At 56.8% G+C, this 23,350-nt stretch overlaps 1 protein-coding gene across 3 annotated transcripts in view; it reads left to right on the top strand.

The window, feature by feature from the left end:
- The window catches only part of RARA (retinoic acid receptor alpha), a 96,808-nt gene that overhangs the window by 40,410 nt on the left and 33,048 nt on the right, over positions 1-23,350 (top strand). The gene's annotated exons all lie outside the window — the stretch shown is intronic.

The raw sequence follows: 23,350 nt of genomic DNA on the forward strand, positions 1-23,350 counted from the left end.
CCATTTCATCCTTCCCTGTGTGAAGTTCCATCCTTGGGGGTGGGTGTGCCAGGCCCCAGGGAAGGAGGCTTTGAAGTGAGTGGAGCAGGTCGTGGGGGTCGCTGCTGGGAGCGCAGTGCACCCTCCCCCTTTCACACCCCCGCAGTGGATTGGAAACATGTGCCGGGCAGTGCTGCTGAGACGGGGTTCCCTCCTACCTCGTTCAGCAACACCATAGCATGGCCCCCCTCTCTGGGCCAGGATCCAGCGGGCTTTTCCTTTCCCCCCGTGGCAGAGCTCTGCCAGTGCCTCTCATTTCTGACCTGCAACCCCCTGCCATCCCATTCCTGGGCTCCATCCCCCTTGCTCAGCTGGTGCCACTTACGGCATGCAAACCTCCCTCGCTTCCACCCCTCTGACACAGTGCTTTTCTTGTCTGGTCGTCCCAAACGTGCCCTCGGGCCGTGCTCTGGCTCCGTGTGCTTCTCTGAGGTGAAAAGGCGCCACAGCTCTTCCCCTCCTGCCCACCCGTTTTAATTTAAAAATAAAATAAAATGAAGGAACCCGCCCCCAGCCCTTAATTATCCCTTTAAATCAATGTGCAGGATAAATATTGCCTGCGGAGCATGGGGCTCGGGGAAGACAAAGCGCTTCGGCAAGGGGGAGCAGGCACGAGGAGGCGCTGGAGGAGAGAACTCCGACGAATAAAAAATGCAATAAGGGCCCTGGCGCCCCGGGGCCGGAGTCGTTATTAATGGTCTCTTTGTTCAGCCTACAATACCCTCACGGCCGCTTCTGGCCCCCGAGCTGCAGATCAGTAGAAAGTGATAAATATAATCATCTTGTCTGCTTCTGATTAAATTTATTCCTGACAGGGTCGTTTATCACAAGGACCTGGATAATCACAAACACGCCGCGAAGGGCTTGGGCCGCGAAGGGGGGGAGCAGCTGGAAGTGGTGCACACGCGTGCGTGTGTGTATTTGTATGTGTATTTGCGCGTGCGTGTATTTCTGGGCGAGTACAGGGATTGTGGCCTCTCCAGACCCATCCATGTGTATCCAGCTGTGGTGCCCTGGGCTTGCATTGATCCCCACACAGCTGAGTCAGGGCAAGCGCTGGCCACTGTGACCATAGTCCCCATGCTCCCACGTGTCACTGCACACAGGAGGTGCTGGGTTGCTCTTGCTCCCTCATGTCAGCTGAGGTCAGGTCAGGCCATGCTGCTCATCGTGTCCACGTGTGCGCTGGGTGGCAGGTGCAGGAGTGGACAGGACTCCTGGGCTCTATCTTTAGCTCCTGTGCAGTGCTGCCACATGGCCTCAAGCTATTTGCTTCCCCTCTCAGTGCCTCAGTTTCCTTAGCAATTAAATGGGGCTAATACTGGTTTTCAGTTTCTTAAAGCACTTTGTATTGGCAGAGAGGAGAGAACTGGGAGTGGAGGAAAGCCTGAGGTGGTCAGAAGTACAGCCAGCACATTTGTGTGTGCGTGTATGCATGATACGTGCTTCCCACCCAAAGGCCAGTGCCCAGGTAGTGTTTGGAAGTGGCTCTGCAAGACCTGAGCTTGTGGGGCATGTGGGAGCCTAGAGAAGGAGGCAGTTCTTCCAGCCCAGTGGGGCCGCCAGGCATGTCCTGCCTTGTCTTTACTCACTTGGTGTCCACCAGGTTTCTCATGAGGGATCTGGCAGGTGCAGTTAACCTGTGTTCCTAGGATAACAGGTTCATCCTAGGCAGGTTTGCCGTCTATCAGCATCAACTTTGTCTAGCTCCTTCATGGGCTGTTGCACCCTGGTGATGGGCAAGTAACAGGGCTGTTGGGCTTTGGTCTGGGGGTTCAGTGGTGGGGGGAAAAGGAACCGTTCGAAGGTACTGATGGGTGGAGCTGCTCGTTTCGGTCTGGCAGTCCAAGTCTCTGGGCAGAGTTATGGAGCGGGGTTTCAGGGTCTGGTGCAGGGTACTCGGGCTTTCCTTCTGGTAAGCTGATCCTTCCAACAGCTCCTCTTTGGATTAGGCTGTCCTGGGGATGAGAGCCCGGGCTCAGACACTCTGTTTCCTCAGGCCTGCCTGGGCACTTTTTCCGATCCCTTCCCTGGCATGTTAGCCATGCCCTGCTTCATACCCAGCTCCTGCCTCTCTCAAGGCTGGGGTAGCCAGAGCTGCTGGGGTGAAGCGGATGCAGGCTGGGAGGTCTCATGCCTCCTGGGGGAGCCCCAGTCCCCATGTCTCACTCCCCATGGTGGGGAGTTGGGCATGGGAATGGGGCAGCTGGTCCAGGGCACAAGCCTGTCCCTGCCCTGCCCCCCCCTCCCCCCCCAGCAATCACTTCTAGTGGAAACTTGGGTTTCCTTTCAGGCCTCATCTTACGGCTCGGGTAGCCGTGGTTACTGAGCCAGGCGCCAGGGGGGCCGAGCTCTTTGAACCTACCTGCTCAGTCCCATCACCCAGCCAGGCCATGCCACGCCACTCAGCCCATGCGACATCTAAGTGGGGGAGACCTGAATATTTAACGCAGCCGCTTTGAACAGGATACCTCCAGGCAAGGCTTGGGTGTCACCAAGAGCCACCGCATAGGCCTGTAACTGAGCTGGAGCCCCCTCAGCAGGGAGGGCACGGGGGTCGGTGCTTGATAGGCACAGCAAGCGGTTGTTGCCACGGGGGAGAGATGGGCTGCGCCGTCCTCTCCCAGCTGTGCGCTTGCCAGCTTCGGCAGCTCCTGTCATTAAGATCTTCAATTATTGATGGGAGCAGGGGAGCCTCATGCAAACCACCCCACACTGCGTACGGCAGTCTTTTAATAATACAGCACTCAAGTGGGCTGGGGAGGCGCCCCTGGGGGTGCAAGGCTTCCAGTCACGGGAATGGAGGAGGACCTGCTCTGTGCATCTGTGGTGGGGCCGCCGCCTTGCTGCCCAGAGAGCTTGTGCCCGCAGGGCTGGTTTTTCCAAGGAGCAACCCCCTGGGAGCTGCCAGGGCCTGAGCATGTTCTAGGGGCCCAGCTCGGGTGCTTTAGAAATCCCTAGTTGGGCACTTGGTAGGAGCTGGGGCAGCCCCAAGCTCCTTCTCTATTGGGAAGCTGGTTCCCAGATGCCCTGGCTGAACCTTCTTGTCCAGACTTGTGCCTGCCATCGTTCTCTCCAGCCATGAGGGCCTGATCAGCTTTTTGTTTGTTTAGTGGGAAATATCCCTCCCCTGCACCAAGATCTCGTGACTTGGGGAGCTTGGGGCTTGAAGCAGACCACCGGGTCTGGGGGGTGAGGCTTCCTGTGCTGGCAGGAGCGCTGACTGTGGGTGATCCAGCTTCTGAGAACGCAGTCTAGCCACATCTGAGGTGAAGGGACTGTATGTATGAAGTCCTGAACTTGCTCCCTGTCTGTCCTGTGTCTCATGCCACCCTACCCCACCTCCAGCCGTAGGTGTGAATTGGACAAGGCCCCCAGTGGTGAGAGGGTCCAGGCTGACCCACACCAGGGGGTAATTCCCTTTTATGGGTCATACTTCTCTAAGGAACAGGTTTTACCCCTGCCTTGAGAGCATGATCCCTCCCTTTATTTGCCTCCTGGGTCTCTGCTTCACAGCAGGTGAGGGTTTGGGTTTGGGTCTGGGCCAGGCCTTGCCATAGGATCCTCACTTCCACTTGTTGGAGGAACCTGGCTGGGCTGGGCCTGGAGTCTCCCAGCTGCCTGCCAGCTGCCTGCACTGGGAAATGACTCTGCTGGGTTGCCAGGGCTGTTTGTATTGGGCCTGTGCAAGGAGAGTCCAGGGTTTGACCTTTTCCTGAGAATTAGAGCGGTCTTAAGGCTGCCTTGACTCATGCTCTGCTCCTCTTTGGCCTGGGGCAGTTGAGAAGTCCCTGGGGAGGGGTGGGGAAGGGGACAGGCTGTGATTGTGACATATGTCTGATGCTGGGGACCCCCTTACACATCTGCAGGGGGGGAAGTCTTACAGGTGTCCTGATCCCTTTTCCCCTTCTTGGGAGGCAGTGCTGAGAGGCAGGCCTGCAGATAGAGCTGTATGTGGAACCGAGCTGATTCCTGGCTGACAGGTCCTAGCAGGCTCTGTTGGGCATATGGGGGCAGGCTTAGGCCAGGGGGCTCTTACTCAGCACTGTCAGTAGCTGTGTGTGAAGCTGCCCAGCCCTGCAGGGGGCTGGGACTTCAGAGACCTCTCCCTTATTTACAGCTCTGCCCCTGATCTGTTGTGTGACCTTGGGCATGTTAGTGCTTGGCTCTTTCTCACTGTGTCCCTAGCTGTCAGCCTGGCTGCTCTCTCGGAGTTCTCTGTTCCTGCAGGTGCATGGACTAAGGGGGTTGCCTAGTACTGTGTGGCATTAGGGTAGTGCCCGCGATGGTGACCTCTCTGCTGGGACTTTCCTCTTGGGTTGGTAGGGAAAGGGAGCTGTGGCTCCCTGGAAGCTAGCGGGTGGAGGATGTTCAGTCTCAGCCCCTGCTCCTTGGTGATTCTCTGTTTTCCCCAGGACAGGGACTGATGCCAGTATGGTGAGACAGACAGTGCTCGCAGCAATCTGCCCAGCTCCACCCTCTGCCTTTTAGAAATGTGTGCTGGGCTTCCCACACAGCACATCCCCAGGAGGATCCCTGTTTTGGTAGGACCTACCGTATTTTGTAGCCTGAGCCCAAGCAGCCAACCACACCCCTCCCCTCCTCTGCAGGATCCAGACAGCGGTGGGAGGTGGGTTCTGGCACCGGTCTCTGCCTGCTCTCCTTCCCCCATGCAGAAGGAAGGGAAATGATGCTCCTGGGTTATTGTCCAAGCTGGGAATAGAACCCAGGTGTCTTGCCCTCCCCTGTTTCTGATTATGCAGGGCTGATATCAAAGCAATTCTAATAGCAGCCCTCCTGGCTGTGGGAGGCAGGGGGACATCTGCCCTAGACTTTGTGCACAAGTAAGACAGTGCTGGGAGTCCCACTTCAGGGGAGAGCCAAGGAACCCCCTGTCTTCCCCTTCCAGGGGCTGTAGCTGGGCAGAGAGAAGCTCCCACCTCCCCCCACATCCTGTGCTGCTCGTCCAGTGAGGGATCCCAACTGCCCCCAGGGCCCCACAGGCCTACAGCCCGGCTGCTCCAGATGTGCTGCAGCTGTTGCGGCCGTCTAGTCCTCTGGGGTCCCTCTTTGGCTGCTGGGGTTGGCTGCCTCTTCCCTGCCCTCAGCTGTTCTTCTGGCCAAGAGCCCCCAAACCATGTGCTTGGGCCCCTTGCAGCCCCAAGGTGCTGAGAACTGGGGCCAGCTGCTGCAGGAGGGGGCCATCCCCCCCCTGAGCAGACACATCCAATAGACCCCTGCCTGCCTCCCAGCCCATCTCTGCCTTCTCCAGCTCAAGTTTGTGGCTGGTGTGGCCCCACTGCACTCTACAGGCTGTACAGGTGACATTGGCAGTAATGGAGACCAGAGCCTAGTGAGATGGGAGCTATGGCTGAGAGCAGGGCTCCAACATGCCAGGCCTTGCATGGGCCCCAGCCCCATAGACTGAACCATGGTCCCTTTGTGCTGGGTATAGCCTGCCCTACTCCTACCTTGCCACAGTCCACATGGTGCCTCTCTGGGGTGGGCTGGCTCTGGTGTGCTGCGAAGCTGCTGTATTCACATCAAGCTGAAGGGGGGGGCAGGGAAGAGGAGTGGGAGAGGACAGCTGAGCTTCAGTGCTCTTGTGCGTTTTTGCAGTGGGGCTGGCTAGTACCAGCTGTGGCCTTGCTAGGGACCATTGCTCCTCACCCCTGTACTGAGCCAGGGGAGGGAAATGGACACTTCTGGCAGGAGAGATGGGGCCTGAGAAACATCATGTAAGGGAAATGGAAGGAGTGGGACAGGGGCTTATTGGATGGGTGAGCAGGGGTTTCCTTTGCAAGCAGCTCTGGCCGCATCCCTCAGGGTGCACTTTGGGTTTGGACTCAGCAGGGGGTGCTCTGCTGCCCTTGACTCCAGCCAGGGCTGCTTGCAAAGTGCAGGAGATACCCAGGGATTTGGGGTGTTCCTTTGCCCCCACACCTACCCCAGGTACCATCGTCAGTGGCCCCTGGGTCGGGCCCCCTCCAGGTGGTGCCCAAGTCCACTCAGCCTGGGAACCTCCTGCCCAGGCCTCTCCCAGGCTGGGGCGTTGGCAGGTTCCGCACGAGGTGGTTTGTGCGATTTCGTAAGTGCCAGCCAGAAAAGGGGAAGCAAGCCTGACGCTGGATGGCATCGTGGGGCGCAGTGGGAGTGCATGCACTCTGCTACCCCTTTGTCCTAGCGCAGGGCAACTCTTCCCTGGGCCAGATCCTTGGGTTCTGTGCCCAGCACCCCAGTGCCAGTCTCATAGGGAGAAAATTCTTTCTCCCCCCACCCTTGCCAGCCCAGTTGCTGCAAGAGCTTGTGGTGTTGTGGCTTTCTCAGGGAGGGGTGGGGATGGGTGTGTTACTGGCAGCGTGGCGGATACCTCTGCTCAGATATTGGGCAAGCATGGGGTAATGACAGCTACCCGGATGTGCCTGGGGGGCTGATACTCCAGACTCCCCCATGGCTTCCTGGGGCACTCCCAACTCCTGCCTCTCCTGTGCTAGGGAGGGCAGGGGAAAGGCAGCAGGGAGACTGAGGCACGGGATAGGGACTTGACTTGACTTGATTCACAGAGTGGCAGAATTGAGAATAGACCCCAAGTGTCCTGACCCTTGGCCTCTCCTCTCTGCAACTCTAGGTGCTTTTTTTTTTTTTTTTTTTTTTTTTTAAGGTTCTGGAGGTCTTCCAGAACTGAGCTGTTGCCTGTGGGGGGAATGTGCAGGATCCAGGGATGAAACTAGAGCTGGAATGGGGGAAGGGAGGCGCTTCCCCACCCCTGCCAGAATAATAGGGTCAGGACTGAGGGGCACTGGGACTGGGCTGGCAGGCAGCTTCGGGATACCTGCAGAGCCAGGAAGAGAGCACCCTGCCCATATGGAGCTGGTTCTAGCTTCCCCTTCTCTTGGGGGTGGGTCCCTCCTGGTTCTGGATTGGGCAGAGAAGTCCTGGCAGGTCCCCCCCCACCAGTTGCTCACACCCTGGAGGGGAGGGTTGTGTCAGCCAGTCTCTGTGAACCCGGGAGCCAGGCACTCTTGGCCCTTCCACCCACTTTCCCATGGCACCCTCCCAGCACTACTCTTTTTGGCCCTTTTTTGGCTCCTGCAGCTATTCCCCATTGCCAGCGGCCTGGCGGGGGGAGGGCACCAGGGTTATTTTTATCACTGTGCTTTGGCGCTAATGCGCTGTTTGCCAAGCCCGACCCCAGCATGGCAGCTGGCCCCGGAGCTGAGGACGAGCCCTGCAGAGACGGGGTAGGAGCAGGGGCACGGTTGCTGTAATGCAATCCTGTGGGTGGGCTGTCAGCAAAACATCCCTGCTGCCCAGCCCTGCTCCTTCTGTGCAGGCTTCCTGCTGCCCTGAGCAGAGAACCCACTGCCCCCTGCCCAGCTCCCTCAGGCCCACTGTATCAGGCCTGATGGTGGCCCTGCGTGCTAGAGTGTGGATCGTAGCTCTACTGAAGAGGCTGATGCAAGCTCTGTGCCCATCCCCCTTTGCCCATGTCAGGCCTGGTGCCCAGTGCTGTGCCCTCTGGGTTTAGAGAATCCATGCAGTCAGCTTTTCCCAGGCTTGGGCCTTCTCAGAAAAATACTGCAGTCAGTCTGGGGGTAGGAGGGGCCCAGCAGAGCTTTTTGGGGGTGGAGAGGGGGAAGCCCATGGCTGGGGTGGGAGGGGGTGGCAGATGAAAAGTGGGGGTTACCAGCTGAGCTGAGGTATGGGACAGCTGTGGGGAAGGATAACCTGCATTAGTGCCTGTGTGAGTGCGTGTGCAAGCTCGGGCTGGTATGCGAATGCACTAAGCCACTGCTATTGCCTGTCCACAGACCCAGGCTGGGGGATGGTTCTAGCTTATTCTCCAAGGGACTCAAGTGTAGCTGTGCTGCTGATTTCCCACCATCCCTGTGCTGTGCAAGGCTGAGGGGTGCAGAGCCCTACCTCCCCACATCATGGGATCCTGTCCCTCCTGGTGGGAGTGTGCCAGGCTGCCCCGGTGCTGCTGGGGGCTGCCCCTTGCCTCCTACCTGTATGCTGTGTGTGTGTGTGACCTGGCAGGGGGTGGAAATTGGGGCGCTGAGTCTAGCACCCCCTTTCAGGCAGGACTGGGAGGGGCACAGGGTCCCAGCATGGGGCACGCGGCTGGCTTGGTTCTCCCTAATACAAGTGGACAGGTGGATGGCGATGCTCCCTGACCTTTGTCGGGCGCCTTCTCCAGGGGCTGCAGGCTCCAGTGCCCCCCTGTCCTTCTGGCTGTGGATGCAGCAGTGGGGCACTCAGGAGGGAGTAGGGATCCACGGACTGATAGCAGGTGGGGGGCACCAGCCCCACATGTCACCCCTTCCAGCTGCGCCCCTGTGTGAGCCCCCCGCCGTCAGCTCAGAATTGAGTTAATTCAGCCTCTGCGATCTGCCCTTCCAGGTCAGCAACACTGCTCTTTATCCTCCCGCCCAGTAATTGATGTGATCGGAACTGTCATCTGCGCACAGTGGAGTTATTAGCTGATCCCCCGGGCCCAGTTGCATGGGAATGTCGGCTGGGGGTGCTTCTTTCGCTCTCTCTCTCTGCCACAGGGGATGAGGAGGGGGGAGCAAAACAGGCTTAAGGAGGGGCAGAGAGAATCTCCTGCTTCTTTGCGGGTCCCGTGACAGCACGTGACTTTGTAAGCTCTTGAATACTGAGTCGTGAAGTTGCTGTGGTCCTGGAGTTGCAGGCTCCGGACACCCGCTGCTCTTATCCACTTTGTTTCCCCTCCCCTCCCCAGCTAATTTTCTCCACAGGGGCTTCTTTGCCCTGTGATGTCTCCATTTGCTCCTCTGAGCTGTCCTGGGATGCAGGGATCCTTGGAGGCTCCTGAAATGCAGGGATCCTTGGTGGTTCAGTTGCCAGCTCTGCCAGTTCTCCCAGCAGAGCCATGAGGATCTGAGTTGGTTACAGCCCATTCTTCCCCTGTGGGTTGCAGGCACAGCTGGGTAGCAGAAGGGTTGGTGGCAGAGACTACAGCCCCCAGTGCGCACTGGTGTCTCAGCACTCAGCTGGGATGGAGCGTTGCCTCCTGGGACGAATAGTCCATCTGTTGAGTGCAGTGTCTGCTGCAAGTCCCTGGCCTTAGAAAGGGGTGACCTGCTCAGGGTTCACTGGAGTCCGATGACGTGCCCCATGTCCAGTCGTATACACCTCCAGGAAGGGCATGGGCTAGGGTCCAACAGGCCAGGGCGCCCTATGCCCTGCTGTTCAGTGTGTCTGTTTCCCCAGACAGCACTCGCCAGGTCTGGATGCTGTGCAGTGGCTTTGCTGTGCATGGGCATGCCCAGGCTGGATTAGAGCAGGAGACTCTCCAGCTTTGAGACTAGGGTCTGGGAGTGGCTGGAGGCTTCTGTGATGGGAGCCAGTATCCTACAGTATACAGCAGGTGTTCCTGCTCCTGAAGGTGCAGCCCATCATGGTCATGGAGTTCTGCGGGTCCTGACCCCAACACACTGCGCTGCTCAGGAGAGTGCCCTTCGGCCTTGTGTGAAGGGGAGAGAGATGGAGCGTGGCAGTCTAGCCCAGGCAATTAATGAGCCCTGAGGCCATGAATGGAGCAGCCCTTTGTCCTGAACAGTTCTTCAGGAAACCTTAATTTGCACAGGCCTGGCACTATGCCCAGTCTGCTGCCAGCCTGGATGTGGGAGGCTGGCGTGCCTCTGGGAATATGGTTCTGTGGGCTCACGAGGCTCTGACTTGCTTGCTGTGACTATGTAGAAGAGGGAAGGTCTCCCTACATGCACCCCTGTGGAGGCACCTGGCATCTGCTGGTGCCCAGGGTCAGACGTATCCTTCCTGGAAATCGCCAGACCTTGGCTTACCTATTAAGCTGCTCCTGCCTTCCACCACATTCCTCACCAGCACTGGGTGTGGGGTGGGCAACCTCAGTGCTAAGGGGCTGCTTCATACTAGCCAGAGCATGTGGCAGCCCTGGGGGTTTGGCAGGCTGTTGAGGGGGGCATTTCAGAATGTCCCTGGTCCTGCCTCCGTCCCAGCACTGGTCACCTCCAATGCCCACACACACAGCGTGCATGACTGGGTCAGAAGCATTACCTGTGTCTTGTGGCTCACAGAAATGCTGGGCTGAAGTGCTGTGAGCATATCTGCCTGGTGGGCTATACAGCATAGCTGGCCCAGCACCAGCCTCATGATCATATGTTGGGCCAGGAGGAAGGGTTTGCGGTGGAAAGCAGCTGCCAGCCTGTAACTGTCCCCTCGAGCAGAGGAGGAGGTCTATGGCAGAGTTGGGTGGCAAACCTTGGTGCCCTGCTCTTACCTGTAGACCACCCTCCTTCCAATAATAGTAGACAGAACCCAGGTGTCCAGGCTGCCAGCACAGCCCTGTCCCTGGTCTGGGAATACCCCTCAGCTGGCCTTGCCACCAGACCTGGGAAAGAGCCAGGACTGGGAGTGGAGGGTTGAGAAAGCAATGAAGTCCAGCAGCCCCCACTGATGTAATGAACAGAGACAGATCAGAAGGGGGCAGCTCAGACCTGCGCCTTGTGGCTGATAGTGGGCAGCTGGGAGGCCCTGGCAGAGCCATGAGCAGGAGACATGAGTAAATGGGGCCTGACCTTCTGGCTTCCCCTGGGTACAAGATGCATCTTACGCCTCTCCCCTGTCAGCCACATCCCATGGCATTGTGGTTCTGGGCCTTTTTTTCCAGCTCTCTCAACAGCTGGGGAGGGCACTGGGCCCACTCCTGAGTGTGGTGCAGTGGGGGAAGTGAACAGCAGCTCCTCCTTATCCGCCCAGTGCCAGCGGCAGAAAGTAGGTCAACGCCTGTGGTCAGAGCTGGAGGGGCAGTAGGAGAGAGACTGCCCAACCCAGTGACCTGGAATACCTGCCTCCCTATCAGTTGAGCACCCCATTCTCTTTCCCACTGATGTGGGCACGTGGGTGGCTGTGCCCTGCTTTGCTGGCTGGCTGGCATGCCGTGCTGTACCGAGCTGAGCTGAGCTGAGCTGCCTTTCCGCCCCCTGCCCCTCCCTGCCCCCCTGCCTTGTGACAGCCGAAGGGGCTAAGTCAAGCGTGGCCAATAAAAAATTCATACTCTCTCCTCGACAAGGCTTCCTGACTTGCTCCCGCCACCTGCTATTCCCAGCCCAGTGCATGGAGCTTCCATTATTCAGGCCTCGCCATGCAGAGGCATGGCCCCATCAAGGCTGGGGATGGATGGGGATGCGGGTGGGTGTTGGAGGGGGCATGATTGCTTCCTAATGAAGGCTGGAGGCTTTCTGAAAGCCCCACCCCTCCGGGCAGCAGGGATCGGAGAGGATGACTCTGGATGGGAACCTATCGCTTGGGATATGGGGACAGATACCAGCCCAGGGAGGTTTGGTTTCAGCTGCATTAGGGGCCCTGATCCTGTGTGACCAGGTCTGAGACTGGACTTACAGTTTCATAAGGAGGTGAGGCAGCTAGGTGAACATCTTCCCTGCCAGGTTGGAAGTACCTTCTTGCATTCCCCATTTCTCCAGGCTCCCCAAACCTGTGCCTACTTCCTCATCCAGCTGCTCAGTAGGGGATAAATTAGCAAACGGGCTTAAGGCTGCAGGGGTGGCCCTGTCACAGGTGGCACTGAAGGGCTTTGAGCACCAGAGCTGCCACCGGAGGATGTGACTTTCTTTTGTATGTGTCTACACACCTTCCACCCCCACATCCCTTAGTTGTTGGCGGGTGGGGGATGGCTGCTGCTTCTGGGGACCAGGGGTGTGAATTCGAGCATGCAAGAGAAGGGAATCAGTGGCTTCAGCTGTATGTGTGAAGAGCTGGGGCAGGTGGTGCCAAGGCTGGAGGTGGCAGCTTAGGCAGGAGGTGTTAATGGCTTGTGCTGGCGTTGTTCCCCATGGGCACAGTCCGTCATCGCTTTCTGGATGTCGGCAAACGCTGGCTGCACTGAGCTGGCTTGGCCCCATGTTAGAGCTTGCTGCTCCAGCACCTTTTGCCCTATGAACAAAGCCTTCCAGCCCCTGGAGGAGCTGGGTTTTAGCCATCTTGCTCATACAGGTGGAGAAACTGAGGCAGGGGCCTGTCAGGACCTGGCTGTCCTCAAGCCAGCAAAGCCAGGAGTAGAACCCAGGAGTTCTGACTCCTAAGGCAGCCCAACCTTCCAGATCCTTCTCCCCTCTCCCAGCTGAGAACAAAATCCAGGAGTCCTGGCTCCCAAGGTGCCGCCCCCCAGCACTAGCCATTAGGTCAGGGCTGTCCAGTTGATGACCTTGCAGGCCCTGTGCTGCCACTGCTGCCCCCATTGCTTTAGTTGTAGCAATAGCAGCTAGAGCCTCTGCTCCCTCTCCCTCTGACTTCTGCTTCCCTGCCCTGCCCTGCCCCAAGAGTGGGGCAGAGCAATATGCCACAGCCCACAGTGCTGGAGAAGTCCATGCCAAGGGGCACTAGTGCAGTGTGATGAGCAGAAAAGCCTGTACCCCACTGAAGGTGGAGCTGGGACATTCATACGTTTGCATGCACGGTGCACTGGGGAGGGAAGCGTCCATATGTCCAGTACAGCAGGAGGGAGGGAGTGCCTGCATGCTTGGTGCAGCAGAGGGTGTCATGCTGGTGTGACCCCCATGGCCCTCACTGGTGTGGTCCATGGGGCATGCAGCCCTTGGCTGCTACAAAGTTGGACAGCTCTGCAGTAGTTGCTTCTCGTAGCAAAATGGTCACATCCATCTTTTCTAAGAGAGTGAATTCAGGTAGTTGGTCCCCCTAGTGATCTCGCAAGCCCTATGGACCCAGACCCTCTTTAGTGCCATGGTTATGGTGCCCCCTGAATGCAGCAAGTGGGCAGGAGGAGTGGTGGGGCAGGATGGGGCTGGTGGGCCCCTCAGTAGGATCCAGTCTGTTCGCTTTGGCTCCCAGGGTCTGGCTGCCTTCTTTCCTCATATCCCTCCTGTGTCATTGAAGCCGCTGGGGTCCAGTTTCAGTCTGGACTGTGGATGCACCCCCCCTTCCTTCCTGCCAACCACGCCGAGTAATTAATGAAGTTTTAAAAATTAATGAGTAAAATTGGCTCCCTCGGGGCCTGCCATAGGATCTGGGCAGGGTGGGCTGCTGAGCACAGCCTTGGCTTTGTACGGGCCCTTATGCTGGCATGGGAGTTTGGGCATCTGGGTTCTACGCTTGGCTGTGCCCCTGACTTGCCGTGTGACCTTGGGCAAGGTTCCTCCCTAGCTTCTGCCTCAATTTATCCTTCAGCTGGCAAGTTCTTTGCGGGGAGGGATGATTACCCTGAGTCTGTACAGCTCCTGAGCCCCAACCTCAGTATGGGGACTTCAGAGTCCACCAGGAGGCACAGAACATGGTTGGATTGAAAATGTAGTGGCAGGAGCCTGTTCACTGTGGAATGGGAAGCCCCATGTGCTTGTAGAGTGAGGATGCCCTTGTGATGATAGCCCATGTGTATGGCATTTGGGTCCCCGGCCCTAGTGTTCTCAGAGCAAGTGCTGGCACTGGATCCTGAGCTGGGAGCTTGTGATTGTGCACCGGGGGCACTGGGAAGCAGGTGTTCCCAGTAAGTGAAGGCTGGAGGAGCCCCATGAGGCAGGTCCTCTGTAGCCCTTAGTGGGCTGGCTTGTGTGCATTCCTTTGGCAAGGATTTCAGTACCTGGGCCTGCCTTGCCATGGCGGGTGGGGAGTGACTCACTGAGCAGAGCCCGAGGGCCTCAGTCTTTGTGCGTGGCCAGTCCGCAGCCGCCCATGTGCTGTGTCTGTTAGCTTGGGCAAGTTCTGCCCTTGGGTGTCCTCATCTATGTATGGAGGCAGCATGGGGGCGGCAGGTTTGTGGCTCTTCCCCCACTCCAGTGCCTTATGGTGCAGGGCAGGCTGGGCCTGGCATCCAGGGAAGGCACCATGGAAAGCCACCAAACGTTGCTCTGTTACTGAGTGACAGAGGTCCCCAGAGGCAAAGGGTGAAGTCTTTTGTTCATGCGTGACTGCGGAACTGGGTGGGAGGGAGAAGACTGGGCATCTCAGGCCCCACCTAGCAGTGGGCACAGCCCTATCACATACCCCTTTCTGAGCCAGTTCAGAGCTGAAGGGGGGTGTAGGACTCGGTGACCTCTCCCCCAGCTAGATGACTCATGGAGAGGGGAGCCAGATGGAGCCAAAGAGACCACAGATGCATGGGGGTGACATGTCGCCTATTGCTGTCACATTGTTTCCTCTGCTTATGCATTGTAAGTCTTCCTTACCCTGTGCCCAGCCCACCTCCCCAGAGCAGGGGCCCCAGCCTTTGCCAGCTTGTTGGCAAGCAGCACCCCCCCCCCCCTTCTCTCTCTGTCAGCTTGTGGAAACATGCTGCTATGGGAGCAGAGCCTCTTGTGGCCATGTACAGTGTTGGAAGGTCTCAGAAGGTGCACCAAGACCACCTGGATAGGGACTCTCGTGCTTCTGCAGCACCTAGCGCATGGAGGCATGGGTCTGGGGGAAGGGGGCTGAGGGGCTGCCATAATCACCTGATTAACGGGGATCCTGGAATGAGTGGGAACCAGGCTGCTGAGCGGCAGGTTTTTCCCCTCCGGGCTCCGCTCCAAACGCCTCCCCTTTTGCCCTCCTTTTCTCTCCTCCAAATCTCCTTTGACGGGGAGTTAAAGATTAATTATGGCCCCGTCTCTGCCCCGGCTGCACTGTGGAGCGGATGGGAAAGCCCATTAGGGAGAGAGGGTTCTCTATCATCCTGTCACGGGCCTGGTTTGGGGAGAGCCCAGGACTGCGGCCTGGAATTTGCCTCTCTAAAAAGCCTGCCGACCTGGATAAATGAGCCCCTTTTGAAGTGAGCAGGCGGGAGGGAGGAGAGGAAGCTCCGGGGGGAAACAAAGCCAAAGGGTTTGATCAGGCAGAGCCCCTTAAAACAAAATAATAAAAGGGAGAGAAAGCAGAGGGAGGTGAATAGTGCATGACAATAGTCCCAACATGCATAACAGAGGGAAGGGTCCAGCATTCAGCTGATAGGTTCTCTTGGGGTTAAATATTACTTAGGCCAGGGGTGTATTGAGAAGGTGGTGTGTGTGTTGGAGGGGGGAGGAGAGAGGGTTGCTCCTTCCTGCACGCAGCAGTGGTGGGGTTTTCCCTCTGGTGCCCCAAACACTTTCTTTGGTGTTGGGGTAGGTTTTTGCGAAACTCGGCTGTTTCCTCCAACGCCCAGTAACGCTTCCCTTCCCAGGGTCTGCACAGGGATTCCCCTGGATGGATCTGGATGTAACCCTACTGGAGTGTTTCTGTAGCCTTGCTCGAGTGGCAGGATGCCTCACGTCTGAGTGGCTGCAGCAGCTAGAGTCCATCTCAGGAGCTGCCTTTGCAGAGGCAGTTCAGAGATCCCTACTCCGGTTTTCCCACAAGCTGTGCACGGGTGGGCAGAAGGAGGGGTCTCCTCCCATGCTGAGCCAAGAGGAAGGGAGTGAGACAGGCATGGTGCTGCACCTACACAGACCAAACCCTTAGCTGGTTTTGTGGATGTCAAGCTGCTTTGCTTCCCTGCCTGAGCCCCACCAGAGGCTTTGGCCTGGCACATTTCAGGGTGCGTGACTGAACGTACCTGCAGCTGGGGAGAAGAGGCCTGTGTGGCCATTGGGCCTGTTCCTTTGGGATCAGACCACACCTCCCTGCTTGAAATCACTGCTTATTTTGAAGCCATTTTCAGCTGCACAGGACTGAAAAGGGTCAACTAGAACCCCAAGCCTGGAGCACGTGGTCACTCGCCTTTTAAAAGTAAAGGCGCTGAGCTGGTTTCAATGACAAGTTCAGCCTTCCTTGCACAAAGGTGGGACCAGGGGAGGCCGAGGGGTTTATTGCCTTCTGGAGATGCTGGGCAAAACCATCCAAAAGCTCTGCTCCTGTTTGGGATCCTAGATCCTTTCCCACAGTCTCAGCCAGGCAGGCCTCAGCCTCTTTGGAGAACATGCTCCCATGTCCTTGAGAGCCGTTCACCTGGGCAACAGGGGAAAATGGGCCACATTGCACAGTGGCCTGTGGACCAATGCCCCAGCCCCAGAGTGGGCAGGGGAGCTGAGTGTGAAACATGCCAGAGGGAGAGTCTGGCTGCTTCCAGGCTGATGCCAGAGGTCTGCAGCCAGTGGGCACACACTAGAGTGTGTAGAGGTCTCTTGGGTCCCTTTGTGTCTTAAGTGCTCATCAAAAACATGGTAATTATTACAATTTCTTATTTGCATGTCTCCATCCTGGCTATCTCCTGGTGCTACAAAGAGGCCCTCGCCCCTTTGAGTCACAGCATTGAATAACGGGGCTTTTGGGCACCTCTCTCCACAGTCCTGGGGAATGGGGCTGTTGCAAATTGGTGTCAGTCCAGTAGGGCAGGGCAGTTTTTTATGCAAATGATGCTACCTTGTTTTGCCAGCCAGTCTGGCAGCCAGTCAGAAACGCTGCGAGGCGAGAGGGGACAAGTTGCAGCCTTTTCAAAAATGGCCCCGTAAGGGGGCTCCCTCCATGTCATTGCTTTGTAGGGGCATCTCCAGAGACATAGTAGAGTGGCCCAAGTGTGGAAGGAGCCACGGCCACAGACTTTGCCTGGGACCCTGGGAGCTGGGAGCACCTGGAGAGCAAGCGCACATATGACCCCCTTTGGATGTGTTGGCTCGGCTGAGAAGTTTGCTCAGCTGCTGTAAATACCAGGAGACAGAGCTGAAGCTGACTCTTGGTCTGGCTGGTCATTTTTGGCCGATGCACAGACAAGGACGTCTGCACTGGCGCAGATCCGGCATTTGTGCAACTGCTGTGCAGAGAGCCAGGAGGGAGGCTGGTTTATCTACAGCCATTTCTCTGGTGCGGAAAGGATCTGGGCTTTTCTCTGGTGCCCCAGGCCATCCCACCAGCCAGACCCACCCCAGCTTTCCTGGGGCTGCTTCCTCCAGATAGCTCCCCTCACCCTCCCTTGCTCCAGTTGCTTTGTTGTTCCCCCGCCATCCAGCTCATCCTTATTTTGCAGCAACGACCTTGCATGACTAAAAGCCCAGTGAGAATCCGAGAAATGCTCCCTTGCAGCGTTTCACACGTCCAGGGTCAGGCTCCTGACTCTGTGCCGACTTCCATCTTAACAGGAAGCAGCAAGCGGTTTTATTTTGGGAAGACCGTATCGAGTGTGTGCCAGAAGGCTGGGAGCTGGAGGGGCGAGTGTGTATTCTGTATGTATGTGTGTGGTGGGTGAGCGGGACAGGAGAGTATATATGTGTGCGTGGAAGAGAGCTGGAGGGGTGAGTGGTGTGTGTGTGTGTGAGACAGACAGACAGACAGCTGGAGGGGTGAGTGTGTGTGTGCGTGCACACGCAAGTGCATAGGGGGTTAGGTTCCCCTGCACTAAGTTAAGTGTTGGCTGGAAGGGGCTGAATTCCTCAGCCGATTTGGGTGGATTCCATGCTGATTAGGCCACAGCATGACCACGAGGGGATTTGAAGCAGATGTTGGGGAGCAGCTGGGCTGGGGATGGGCTTAGTGCACTGAGCCAGAGCAGGTTCTGCCTCATCTGCCTGCTGCATCCGGGGCACTGGGTTCATCCTGGTGACCTCAGCAGGTGAGCCTAGTGCCCTGTGGTGAACTCATTTACCCTTCGCTCTCAGCCAGAGGGTGGCAGCTTTGGTCAGGAGCTGGGATGGCTCAGTGCCGTGTGACTGAGAGATCACCCTGGCACTTAACGGAGCCATGTGGCCTGGCCAAGCCTGCCCAGTGGGCTGTGGTTATGGTGGGCAGAGCAGCCTGTGGGTTGTTCCTTGAACCAGCACTGCTCAGCTTGCTGCCACAAACCATGTTTGCCCTCATGAAGTGTCCCTGGCTCCCCAAATCCTTGCCCTGGATCCAGCTTGGCATTCGGATCTCCAACTGAGCCAGCAGTCCTGAGCTCAGCCCCCATCCCTGCCTCCCTTGCTTAGGGCCCATGGCTTTGAGCAGCTGTTTGCTGCAGCAGGGTGTCCCTTTTGAAAGTGTCTACCTATTTTCCCCAGGGAGGAAGGAAGCCCCTTCCCGAGTCCCAGCCTGGGCCCCTGCAGCACCAGTTCCTTTTTTGTTGCAAGTCAGTTCTCCAGCCAAGATTTTTGAGGGAGTCACCCTTCAGATCCTAATGATGTTTCCAGGATACCGGAAATGGTTCGGGATGTGGTGGGGAGGCAAAGGACCTTGCGAGCGGCGGGTGTGCCTGAGCTGCCGCTCGCGTCCAGCCTCCTCAGTGCCGGGAAGTCAGGCTGTCACTCCCGGCAGCATTAGTTCCCAATTTTAACAGCTGACAGTGTGGAGGCTGGAGCAGTGCCTCTTCCTGCTCAGGGAGTTTTGCTGTGTGCTGGTCTCTGCATTGGGAAAGGGTTATGTGCATGTGTGTCAGGGAGCTAGGGATGGGGCTGCTTGATTGGAATAGAGCTGGGCTGACTGGGCACCCTGAGGTGCCCAATTCATTATGGCTTTGGCATTAAGATTTGCAACTCCCCCTAATGCGCATGCACATACAAACATGCACACACACATATTTCCACATGTACACAAACATGCACACACACTCGAACAGTCACAGAAGAAAGTGCACACTCAAATGTATGCACATGCACATACATGTGCACACACACATAAGAACGCACACACACAGAGCTCCTTCTTGAGCGGGGTGAGGAGGGAAATCCAGAGCCGTACAGCCAAAACACTGGCAGACATTGGCTTAAAATACATTAGCAAGGAGGGGGGATTTTTCAAGGGCCTTTGTGAGGGGTGTGCATGTGCACACATTTGTGTGGTTCATGTGTGCATCATTTCTCCCTAAGGTAAAACATTCTTAACACAGGACTTTTCCCCCCCTCCCCTTTTTTTTTTTTTTTGAAGCCGGCATTCTTTCCAGCCTAGTAAATGAGTCAAAGCAGACATTTGTCATGTTCGCTCCAGGAAGTTGGAGGAGCGCTGGGCTTTTGTTCAGAAACCTGCTGGCTAAGCAAAGCCTTTGACTTTCTATTATTATTTAAACAGGCACTGCTGATCTTTCTCTCACTCACTCACTCACGCACTCTCACACACACACACACTCTCTCTCACGCACGCGCGCGCGCGCGCACACACACACACACACACACACGCCTCCAGGTTTTTGGGGGCAGGTTTATAAATAAATGCTGATCGTGCCAACTATTCACTATTGCTTGGCTGGGGGTAGTGGTGGGGAGGGGAGTGTGTGTGTCTGCATGTTTGAGCTGGGAGGTGTAGGTATGAAAAGAGGCCTCAGCCCTGGCAAAAGGAGATAAGGGGAAAGGATCAGAGAGGGAAAAGGGACCTGGTTTCTTTCACTCAGCTAAGCTGAGTCCCTAAATGAGCCCTGTCAACACTGCCCTGGTGCTAAAAGCCCTGGACTAGCTGCCCCTGCCAAATGCTCCCTGCTTGACTCATCAGGTTGCATCGTTAGCTCAAAACTAACCAGACAGCCGTGGGGAGGCGACAGGGACCCCAGTACGGCCACGACATGGTATGTGTGGTGGGTAGAGCGGACAGGGATGAGCGGCAGGCACTTGAGCTGACCTTGTGACTTTTAGGTTTTGGGGGAGAGCAGTGCTTTACACCCCCTGTCTGAAGCCGCCTCCCCAAGCACTTTGCTTGGTGGCTGCTAGAGGAAGGCACATTGTTCCACTAAAGCGGGGTGCCAGCTTAAGGAGAACAAAGGGAGAAGGAATCAGCACCACTGCAGCCCATTCCAAAACTGTATGCCTGCCATAAAGCCCTCTTGGGGCTGAGAGATCACAGCTGCCCCCCCACCCCAGGGAAAGAGATTGGGAGGGAGAAGTGTTGCTGCAGTGTGTTTTATTGCACCCCATGTCAGTGTGATCACAAGCTTGTAGGCCCCGAAGGGAGGAGAGGAAGGAGGTTGTAAAAGTGCTTTCACACAGCTCGCAGGTCCAACAGCACCCAGAGACCTTGACAGAAGCCCCAGGGTCTCCGACCAGATGTGTGAGACACTGGCATCCTCTGCAGTAAAGTGTCATGTCCCCTGGAGTGGAGAGACAGAGGGAGTGAGATGTGTGCCGTAGCCCAGCTGTCATGCTACATTGTGACTCATGGGCCCAATTCTGGTAGTGTTAGGGCTCAGCAGAGTGGATACAGGGCTCAGCCTTTTAATTTTACCTCTGCTGCTGCTTCATAATGGCCTGCTATTTGGATAGGGCCCTATAGAGCATGTGCTAGGCATCCTGTGGACTCCTCCAGCAGGGATGGAGCCATCGCAGCGTGCTCTGGAGTGATGGCTTCTCCCTTGGGCTGGGGGTGTTCAGGCTGTCAGGTGAGGAGGGGATTGCACTGCTTGGGAGTCCCTTGGGTGGGATTCCAGGCCTGGATCCCCCTAAAGGCCCAGCTGGCCCAAGGGGAAAGTGCTCACAGTCCAGGGTGTTAAAGAGAAGGGGGAATTCCAGTGGCTGCATTTGATTCCCTTCCTGGAAGGTCCCAATGCCTCACAGCAAGAATCAGATCATTTTGCACATAGCCTTGCTTCTCCACCTATCCCCAGCTGAAATTGTACCAAGTGTTTTGCCCCCAGTATCTTGAGACCCAGAGAGTCTGGCCCTGCTGATCTTTGCCATATGGAAGCAACTGGGAGTCACTCCAGGAGAGGCACCTTTGTGTGACACCAGATCACGACTTGTGGGGAGCTGGGTCCTGCTCCCACCTCTTTCACTGATTTCAGGCAAGTTGTTTTCCCCTCCTCCCTTTTGTATGTCTCTGTTGGGAGCTCCCTAGGGCAGGGCCTGCACTTCACTGTGTCTGTGAGAGCCTGCACTGCCTAGGAGGAGAAAGGAGTTGCCATTCCTCAGCCTTGTCCCTTGGATTTTAAAGGCTTCCCTGGAAAAAAAACCCTGATCTGCTGCTCAGAGCTGGCATCACCTACTGCAGGGGGAATACAGTGTGGTACCTGGAGGGATTCAGATATATAGGGCAGGGAGCCAGTTGCAAACCGGTGGCCGGGACCCTCTGGTGTGAGCCTTTGCTGAGCTTATCTGCAGTGCCAAGGCTGCCAGCTTGGAGCACTTGACATTTAAAATCCATCTCTGCAGGGCAAGGAGCCTGCCATACCACCCAGCACTTCCAGGGATCACTCGCAATCATGCCTTGCACCAGGGGAGATCACCAGTGTTCCAGGGGCACGGCTAATTCCTGCCGGAGGGAACAGGACTCAGATGCACACCACCCTGTGTGACTTGCAGTCATTAGTATGGTGTAGGCAGCAACGGTGCGTGGGAGGGCCGGAGGGCTACAGCACAGGCAGCAGTCAGGCAGGGATGTAACAAAGCAGCTGAGTGCCCAAGGCAGCAGGACACATGGGGGCAACGGTGACTTCTGGCTGCTGCTGTGCTGCCAGCGTGATTGTGTGGCTCTGGCGGCAGCTGATATTTTTCCGTCCCCCTTCCCCGCAAGTTCTGGCTTCCCCCTGTGCTCTAGATAGCATGGGCTTTCCCTAATGACACATTGCCAGGTCCACTCTGTGCAGCTGTAATAACTTCAGGGGAACTTCAGTGAAGTGCACCCCAGGGAAACAGGAGATTTAAACATTCAAGTTCCCCTCCCACCCTGCCCCTGTTTCTAATGTCTGTAAGCTCTTTTGGGCAGAGCCCCTCTCCTAGTTCTCTTTGGATGCTAAACAGCCCCTGTCATCATTGGGGCTCTGTCTAAGGCACTACTGTCATAGTAGTTACACGAGAGAGGAGGTTTTCAAGGTCCATGCAGTGTACCAGCATATGCAGCCCTGATCCTGTCTAGAAGTGACATCTGCTCTTGTACAGCCCAGTGAGAGATGAGGGGTGGAGAAAAGTTCTTACATTGCTACTTGAAGCATATTCTCTGTGTATAATTATTTGTGGGCTGCCCAGGGAAACCAGTACCCAGTAAGATAGCAGGTGAAGTTACAGCATGCTCACAGCTCCACATCCCACCCTGAGTGGATGCCCTGAATCGGGACTAAGGGCTCATCTGCCATGGGGAACTCCTAGAAAACTTCACAGGAATTTTCCTAGGGGGTGAATTTAAAGTGGATTGGTAAAGCTGCACCCCCCCCCCCAATAGATGCTGCCATTCTGGATTAAAAATGGCCTTGTGTAATTTAGCTTTGATTCTGCAGTAAGCTAGAGAGAATGCAGCCCACCTTAATTCTGACCTGGCCTTGACAGTAGTTGGAAATAACCGGCTTGAAAAGCTAGACAAGTTGTAAGAGGGCCTTTGTACGGTGCCCTGGAAGCAAAGCAAAGTTCCTTGCAGTCAGTTTGAGCATCTGTTTGGAGTATCACGCTCAGGGGTAGCTAGAGCATTGCAAATTCAGTCCTAGTTTACACTCCCTACGGACACTTATACGTCTGGTTGCCCAGATGCCCTGGCAGGAAGGCTGCATGCTATTTGTGCAGGCTTCTCCCTTATCCTGTAAAAAGGGGATGGTACTTCTTGGAAAGTGCTCTTATCATCAGCCTGCATCATTGAAGCCTCTGGTCTGCCAAGGTGTGTGTTCCATGTGGGTTGGAGCTCAGGGCTCAGGGGAAGCTGCTTCAGTACAGGAAGCTCAGACTGTGTGTGGGATCGCGGCCCATACGGGCGTGTACGTGTGCAGATGTATGGGGCAACCAAGGTGTGTGCATGCAGGTGTGCAGGGCAGTCAGGATGTGCTCCTGTGGTTGTGTGCCCGTGTGCAGGGACAGTCACGGTGTGTGTGCGCAGATTGGGTTCTGTGCAGATGTGCAGGGTGACCAGGGTGTTTGTGTGCAGGTATGCACCTGCAGTGTGCGAGACAATGGGATTCTGTGCAGGTGTGTGGGGCAACTAGGGTGTGCGGATGCAGGCGAGTGCCTGCAGATACGTGGTGCAATGTGTGCATGCTGGGTGCAGATGTGTGCAGCATGTGTGTGCATGCAGGTGTGTGAACGTGCAGCAGTGAGGGGTGATTGGGTTCTACACATACAAGACAACCAGGGTGTGTGCACGCAGGCGTGTGTGAGTGCGGACGTGCGGGGGCGAGTGCAGGCATGTGAACATCCACAGATGTGCGGGGTGATCTCGTTCAGTGGGGGGGGGGTAGGTGCTGCGTGCACATGCGGCGGTGCGGAGCGTGCGGATCTCTGCAGGTGTGCGGGGGACCAAGTGGTGCGCGTGCCGATGTGCGGGGCCACCAGGGTGCGTGCCCGCAAGCACGTGCTCGTACAGTGCGCAGGGCAGACCAGGACGTGTGCCCGCAGGCAAAGGCGTGCAGGCGCGGGGGAGTGAGCGGGGCAGTGAGCTCTCTGCAGATGTGCGGGGCTGGCCGGGCGCGTGCACGCCCAGGTGTGCGGGCCAGCAGGGGGCGCGGCTGCAG

Source organism: Crocodylus porosus, unplaced genomic scaffold (genome assembly GCF_001723895.1).
Source record: "Crocodylus porosus isolate Cpor-Errol unplaced genomic scaffold, CroPor_comp1, whole genome shotgun sequence".
Lineage (NCBI taxonomy): Eukaryota > Metazoa > Chordata > Crocodylia > Crocodylidae > Crocodylus > Crocodylus porosus.